The 7,053-nt window shown below is 48.2% G+C and overlaps 1 long non-coding RNA gene across 1 annotated transcript; it reads right to left on the bottom strand.

Moving 5' to 3' along the window:
• Window positions 1-5,584: 5,584 nt before the first annotated feature.
• Window positions 5,585-6,560, bottom strand: LOC146753221 (uncharacterized). The gene is made up of 3 exons (XR_014940247.1): window positions 6,436-6,560; window positions 6,242-6,323; window positions 5,585-6,057 (listed from the first exon to the last, which is right to left on the bottom strand). It is a non-coding gene; the product is annotated as an uncharacterized LOC146753221 (long non-coding RNA).
• Between the last annotated feature and the right edge of the window lie 493 nt (window positions 6,561-7,053).

The raw sequence follows: 7,053 nt of genomic DNA, 5'->3' as shown, positions 1-7,053 counted from the left end.
CAAGGGTGAAGATGGGACTCCTCTTGTCAAGATGAGAGTGGCTCAGAGCTGGTGCTGCTGCCTGGTGCCTGGGACTGGCAGCCTGACTCTAAGTCCCCATCTAAGATGCTCAGCTTCACCTCACTGATGCTGCCCTGCTCCTGCATGGTGGTGCTGCTGCTGGGACACTCGGGCTGCGCTTGGGATGGGCAGCACTGCAAAGGCGCTGGGTCACAATCCAGGCAGGTGACTGCTGTGTCTGGCAGGCTCAGGTCAGGAGCTTCAGCAGAGCCAGGAGATATGAGAGCATGAACGTGGATGAGCCCCTTGTGTCCATCACTGTTACCATGTGGAAGGCTGTCATCCGAATTGCAGCGATTCATGCTTAATAAGAACTCTCCATTGATGGAAAGACACTGCTTGGTTTGGATCTTTGGGGTTGACAAGGGCTCGAATCACCTAGGAAGGCATAGAAACACAAGGGTTAGTTTCAAACATTTGCAAGTTGAATCATGAAAGGTTGTTGATACTTGGTAATAGAGTGGCGGCAGGAAGAAGCAAGTAGGCTTGAAGCAGCATAGCCACTGTCTTGAAAGTGATCCTCATTCAGGTCCAGCTCGTGTGTTGTTTCACTGTAATCTGCTTCTTTGGGTCTACCTAGTGGGCAGCAACACTCGAGCTGTTACTGATATCATTGAAAAGAACTGGAGACAATTGTTCTATTCCTAAGAGCTTCAAGGTGCCTAGAAGCACAAATAGAAACCAGCAGTATTTCATCACTTCACCAAAAAGAAGGTCAAACACCTGAGCTGTGAAGAGCAGTTACAGAACCTATGCATAAGATCACACCAGACATACTTTGTTCTAACAACAGTTATGGCACATAGTCCATTTCCTTCAATATTCCCAAAATGAAATGATGTGGAGCATTACAGGGAAAGAAACACTGCACACAGACACTATGACCCTGATTAGACTCAAGCAGCAGACTTAAAACAAGTCAGAGTTTTTGATTCCAGGATATTTCAGGACCTATCGTGTGAAATTCAGCTACACAACAGTGCCTAGGTGCCTGCGTTTCAAGCAACTTTCAGATCACAGCCATGTAAAATAAAAACAAATTCAGTGCAGAAATAGCAAGCCTGTACCTTAATACTCATGAGATTATCCATTTTTTACTGCATTCTGACTAAGTTCTAAAACTTGCTCATCCCAGTTCACTTCAACAAGTTCCACCAGTTCAAGCAATGCAGTTCTGAGATCCGGTGTATGTTAGGCAGATAGAATTGAACAGTGCAGAAATAATCTCTGACAGCTTTAAGAGCTCTGTTCTGCTTACAAACTCTCAGTCCAAAACTATTCAGTTTTAAGGAAATGAACACCTGAAGCAGTTGGATCATCTGCCGCATTCTGCTTCTTGGCATCATGATTAGCACAAAGGGTTTTCTGCTGTCCTGCAGAGATGGACAAAGTCCTGCTTACAAATGGACCAGGTTTCAGTGTACAGCAGAGTTTGTACCAGACTAACAAGCCACGTCATTCAATTCATGTGCTCAGGTTGTTATGCACTCCGAAAGGAAACAGAACTAACTGTTGGATTCTGAAGGCAATCTGTGGGGTCCTACATTACCTCCTGATTCTGGAAGAGGAAATTCTAATAGCAAATGCAGAACTTTGATCTTTGTAGACATGAGAAGAGCTGGCATTTAGGAACATTCATTTCAGGGAAATCAAATGATGTGTCTATATTTTTACTACAGATAGTATAGGGAGCAGCCAGTTGAAGAACCAGATACAAAAAAATCCAGCCCATTGGCAGGAAAATACTTCTCCTTAAATTCTGTATGCTATCATGGTACAGAATTAGGCTACAGTGCCACATAGGCCAACCAAGCGTAGAACCAAATCCACAAAATACTGGTAGACAAAGCAGCAAAAACAGGGACAATATTCAGCAGACAGGCCTTTCTACCCACAGCTCAGCATGTTCTGCCATCTGAAAAGCAAGGCCTCTTGTCAAGCTCAGCTATTTCCCTTCTCAGTGTATTCTAGCACAACTGATACCCACTGGTATCCTCCTGTAGAGTGCCATCATATTGTCATCATCCAAAGGGAAAACCCACACAGCAGAGCATACAGCACTACACCCATGCTCCAAATATCCGCCTGAAAAACAAAAAGACAAGCTTACAAACCTGAAGCACCTCAAATGGCTTCCTGACAGACTGGATTGTCTGCCCTTGCCAAAGCCCACATATAGCCCATGAAAAGCTGGCTCTTTCCCTCAGGAAATAAAACCTTATTGTCCCAGAGAAAGCATATAACCCTCATTCAATTGCCCTTCCACTCAGCTTAGAGCACTACTAAAACCAGCATCTTCACCTTAGCTCATCACACTGCTGCAGTTCCTTTTACAAGGATTTCACTGGCAAAAATGAAATCAAAGCCGTCACAAGGGATTTAGCACAGTTACATGTTACTGGCTACGAGAGCTGTCAGCACAGTCACCTGTCAGGCTTTGCTGCTGTTCTATTTATGTAGAGGCACAACAAGGTTCAGACACCTCACAGTGCAGTTCTCACTTTGACTGTAAAGAAAAAGGAGGCTTGAAAAGCAGTGTGTGGAAAACAAAGAAACAAGAATTAGAACAACAGTGGGGCCATGGCACTTGTAGGAATTGCTCCGCCTTTAACAGCGATTCAAGAAGGATGAGGGCATTCCAAACCAGACCAGTTTGGACAGATTAACAACTGCAAGTAGTGGGTTCCAAAATTCCAGACATGAAATCAAAGCTGGAAAAACTCTTCACATTTTCATCTCTCAATTTTTAGTACATTGTGCATTACGACGGAAACAATTCTTCACATACAACTTGGAGGCTAAAGACACGTCTGACAAAACAGACTGCACAGAAATGATGGATAATTAACAGAGCAAATTGCTCTTTCAAACACTTAGTAATAGAAAGAGATCTCTGAAGTTTCTGTTCTGTAGAGCACCAAAGCAGTCGCTTGAGGCAGTTCAGGATTAGCCTGAGACAAACCAGCCAGCTGTGTGAACTGAGACCAATTGCACTTCTTCTATTTTACTTTCATTCTATGTGACCTCACTAAGCAAATATTGTCTAAGACCATGAGTATCACATAAATGTGCAGATCTCAAGCTGCTCACTTATCTAGTACCCTTTGCATGATGCTTTATTTTCCTCAGCTGATCATCTAGATTGTGTCTGTTGATTGTGCAACAACAGCCTGTTGGTCTCGATTACCTGTGAGAGGCTCTAAATTTGGCCAGGAAAAATCATTTGAGGATAAGTAATTATCTGGGACTCAGTAAGGCAGTCTTCCCATGCTTTCATAACAGCCGAGATACACACACACACAAACTCATGGAACCCCACTGCTTTGCACAATGCTGTGCACACTCACATGTGTCATGCACTGATTTCCCAGCCAGTCCTCATGGGGTCTCTTACTTAGGACAGGAGTGCAGGGGAGCAGCCAGAAGCTGTTTGCATTCCCTGCTGTCTGCTGGGCAGCTTTGCTGGAGATGCTTGGGTTGCTTTGTTTTTCCTTGGGAGGTGGGAAGGAGCTTTGGGTTGGAGGCACATCCCATGCCAGAGCATCCCAATGGCACGTGTGGGGCACTGATGTGCAGCAGATGAAGGGGAGGAGGTCCCAGCACAGCTCTGCACCATGCTCTGCCACACTGGGCAGCTTGTTCCTGGCTCAGCAGCGCCATCAGACAAGGAGCAGGGAAGGAAATCAAGGATGGGGGGTACCATCAAACGCAGTTAGTGCATGCCTGTGCAAGACAAACAGACCCAGAGCTTGCGGGTTATTCCTGCTTTTGTAGCATTTGTGTGCTGTAGCTGAGCAAAAGGTTCTGCTGCTTGAATCTTCTTCTACAAGAGCTGCCTACAGGTAAATGTCTGCAGGGATGGAGGATGTGACAGAAAGCATTTGTCTCCACGACAGCGTAGTTACACTTGGTCTAGAGAGTGTGAGAGGCAGGCAGCACTGCCTGATGTTGGTCAGGGCGAGCTCCTCCTGCCGCAGAGCGATGATGGCAGGGCTGGAGATGATCTGCAGGGACAGCTCACAGGTGGGAGCCAGGAATGGACACGGCGGGAGGACAGAGGTGTTAGGGAGCAGCTACGGCATCAAAGAGCATCAAAAGGCCCTGAAAAGCATCACAGAGCCACAGCCAGGAAGCTTGGGGTTTTCATGAGCAGCATCCAGGATGCTAGAGACTATTTGCTGCCATACACAACGGCAGCAGAGCTCTTGCTGCAGGCATCCCAAAGTCAGGCAAAATGGGAACACACCCAGAGCTCGGCCGCACAAACCCCACAGCCAGAGTGTTGTAAGCTGAGCTGCCTTGATGTTTCTTGCACTCATCCCAATCTCTGCGAATGAAAACTCGGAATTCAGTCAAGGCGTTGATTGAGCACGAGCGTGCCTTTATTCAATAGGAGAAAGGAGGGGGTGTGAGGTCTGGAGGAAAGATGGGACTCATCCTCTCTTGTAATCATGAGAGCTGCTCAGAGACCGTGCTGTTGCCCGGAGCCTGGGACTCGTGTCCTGATTCTGTGCCCCCCTGCGAGATGCTCGGCTTCTCCTCGGTGATGCTGACCTGAGCCTGCATGGTGGTGCTGCTGTCGGGGCACTCGGGCTGTGCTTGGGCTGGGCTGCACTGCAGAGACATTGAGTCCAGGCTGGTGCCTGAGGTGTCTGGCAGGCTCAGGTCAGCAGCTTCAGTAGGGATGGGATGAATGAGGGCTTCAACGATGATGACATTCTTCTCTTGATAGCTGATGTTATACGGAAGGCTTTCATCTGAACTGCAGCATCCTGTGCTTAGTAACAACTCTTAATTGATGGAAGATGCGTCATCGTAACATGCCCTGTGTCTTGGGGATATACAAGGGCTCGGGTCACCTAGGAAGGAGTAGATGTACAGCGGTTAGTGTCGAACGTTCACAAGATGAACCATGGAGATTCTTGCCATTTGGCTATGTAGTGGTGGTGGGCAGAAGCAAATAGGCTTCTAGCAATAGTGTCACTGTCTTGAAAGTGATCCACGTGCAGGTCCAGCTCTTGTGTTGACAAGAGACTCATTTGGGAAAGACAGGTGTCAACTGAAGATGTCAGGCACGGACTTGAATGCCAGAAGGAGGTACAAGCCCACTGAAAGCATGAATTCTACCTGTGTTGCTGACAAGCAGTGTTTTGTAAGCTGGATTTGCATGCTTACCTGCCAGGACCAAGACTTCTGCTTCAGAGGGCTCCCTGGCACTGCTCTGCAGTTGGCGTTTGGCCACAGGGGATGGTTTGCCCAGGCAGAAGCAGGAACACCAACTGCCAGCTGCTGACTCTGCCCTCTTACTGGGAGAACTCAGTCTGCAGAGAAAACAGAGCATGCTGTCAGACGTGGTGCAGGGTGAGGGAAGAGCTGCACCGAGCCCTGGCCAAAAGTTGCCTGTTCTGGGCACTGCCTGCTTTCTGCTGAAACACAGCTTAGAAACGCCCTCTGTTTCAAACAGCAGAGGATGCTTCCATTCCTACAGCTCAGCCCTCAAGTTCTGAAGGCTAAATACCTCTCAACGATGTCAAGCAAGGACATGGATCCGGAGAATGTCGGAGGCTCAGGCTGCTTCGCTCTCCCGGGGCTGGCCTTCACCAGGGAACGAAGGCGGTTGATGAGCTTGCCCCATTTCTTTGGCTCTGCACAACAAAACAAAGAAACCAGTTCATTTCAGGCCTGGCTCAGTTGGACGAAGCTGAGCGCAACGCATTCGACAGAGCATGTAATAACGGGAAGAACATTCCCAACAAGGACACGCAAGAATGGATTTTCCCCATCCCTGGAGGTGCCCAAGGAGATTACTGTAGTTCTCTTTCTAAGCTTGCTGAACTTGGGCATAAACAAACCCCCTGAAAGTAATGTTCTGACCCTATTTGACTAACTCGCATTGTCAAATGTAAATTACGCACCTGGCTTTGGCAATGAATTGAGGAGGGAATCGGGAACTTTTCCGCTGATGAGTTCCATGCACTCACCAGGGAAAAGCCCAACCTGTAATTAGAACAAAAAGACAGGTGAGCATTAGCCCGAGCCCAGAGCCAAAGGGAAGGTCCACTGACAGTGACACAGGGCAACTGTTTGCATCCAGCAGCCATCCTGTGCAGGCAGAGCAGCTCCAAGCTGAGATTCCCAGCTCTACTGAAGTTGTGCTCTCTAGTCAAAAACGTGTGCCTACCTCAAAGCCATGCTTGCCTCTCCACCAGGGGCTCAGCCTGTTGATATGTCCTCATATCAACAATGCTCACCAGATCTCCGACCTGCAAGAGATTGAAACATCAATCCCAGATTCAGCAAATCTGGTAGGAAAACAAAGCAGAAAGGACTGCCCTCCTCTATGCATGACAACAAGGAACGCCTGGAACTGCTTACCTCCAGAGAGAGCTCATCTGGCCCCTGGGCGACGTGGCTCTTAATAACATGGGCTGCCGCAAACGCTGGTACGTTTAAAGATGACATAGCACGCACCAGCTGCGGCTTCTGCATGTTATCAGCCTGCAAAACAGAGCACAGGCCGTGGTCAGGAGCTGAGGACAAACCAGGAGGATTTCAAGGTGAGGAGCACATCTGCAGAGAAAGCTGCAGCAAATGCGCTCCGTCCTTCTCAAGAGCACTTCAGAAGGAGCTGCACGTCTCATAGCTGTTGAGCAGCACTTCTTCCCCACCCTTCACTACTCCAAGCAGCTCCAACAAACTTCTCAGAAGAAATCCAGGCCAGCACAGACCTGGCAGACCAGAACCAAGTGCAGCTTGTGTGACGGCAGTGCCCACTCCTTGCTTCCACCCTGCTCCAGCAGGTTAAGGAGTCTGAGCCTCACTGGCCTTTGACAACTCAAGACTTCCAGCACCTCATGCCAACATTTCTCACTAAGATACACCTAAGGCATTGAATTCTCTTCTCACTACCTCCTCCCAGTCCTCCCCTAGGAACAGAAACCATTCAGATTCTACAGCAAACACATCTACCCTGCAAGAGCACACTGAACCACC

This window comes from Coturnix japonica, unplaced genomic scaffold (assembly GCF_054131305.1).
Source record: "Coturnix japonica strain WE unplaced genomic scaffold, WE-NBRP24 Scf039, whole genome shotgun sequence".
In the NCBI taxonomy this organism is placed as follows: Eukaryota; Metazoa; Chordata; class Aves; order Galliformes; family Phasianidae; genus Coturnix; species Coturnix japonica.
The sequence above is the reverse complement of the archived record's forward strand: the minus strand, read 5'-3'. Positions and strand labels throughout refer to the sequence as shown.